The 757-nt window shown below is 43.1% G+C and overlaps 1 non-coding gene across 1 annotated transcript; it reads left to right on the top strand.

Annotated features, from left to right (window-relative positions):
- The first annotated feature begins 341 nt into the window (after positions 1-341).
- LOC128041992 (small nucleolar RNA R71) lies at positions 342-448 on the top strand. Its single transcript, XR_008197200.1, has one exon. It is a non-coding gene; the product is annotated as a small nucleolar RNA R71 (small nucleolar RNA).
- Positions 449-757: the final 309 nt, after the last annotated feature.

Here is a 757-nt window from a genome sequence, read left to right as displayed (position 1 = left end):
CCCCACAATACATATAGGCTATATTCTCAAATTGGTTAGGTGGTTGGGCTGCAAAACTGTTAGACACATTAGTGGTAAGATTCTTAAGCATTGAGGATATTGAAGATACTTGAGATACGAATGAAGTGAGAGCGTCCACTTAATGTATTCCAACGACTCATCTTCCTGACGCTGCTCGATTGGTTGGCCATTGATAATTGTTGCTGCCAATCCTCTTAATAATTTCGTAAGCCTCATTACAAGACTTAGAAAGGAGAGAACCATTAGCAGAGGCGTCCACTACCATCCTCGTGTGAGCGTTGAGACCATTATAGAATGTCTCAAGTTGAATGCAATGTAGGATTCCATGATGAGGGCACTTTCGTAATAACTCTTTGTACCTTTCCCATGCCTTATACAGGGACTCATCATCCATTTGTTGGAAGGCAGTGATCTCATTCCTCAACTTGGCATTCTTGCTCGGCGGGAAATACTTCATGAGGACTCTCTCAGCTAACTCTTGCCATGTAGAAATGGAGTTTGGTGGCAATGAGTTCAACCAGGCACAAGCTCTGTCCCTTAGCGAATATGGGAACAATTTCAGTCGTAATGCATCTTCGGGTACTCCGGCTAACTTGAAAGAATTGCTCACTTCCATAAATAGTCTTAAGTGAAGATGAGGATCTTTAGTAGGCATTCCACTGAATTGGCCCACAGTCTGAAGCATCTGGAACATGACTGGCTTCATCTCGAGTTGTTGTGTCTCGATTTTGGGTCT

This window comes from Gossypium raimondii, chromosome 6, assembly GCF_025698545.1.
Source record: "Gossypium raimondii isolate GPD5lz chromosome 6, ASM2569854v1, whole genome shotgun sequence".
In the NCBI taxonomy this organism is placed as follows: Eukaryota; Viridiplantae; Streptophyta; class Magnoliopsida; order Malvales; family Malvaceae; genus Gossypium; species Gossypium raimondii.
The sequence above is the reverse complement of the archived record's forward strand: the minus strand, read 5'-3'. Positions and strand labels throughout refer to the sequence as shown.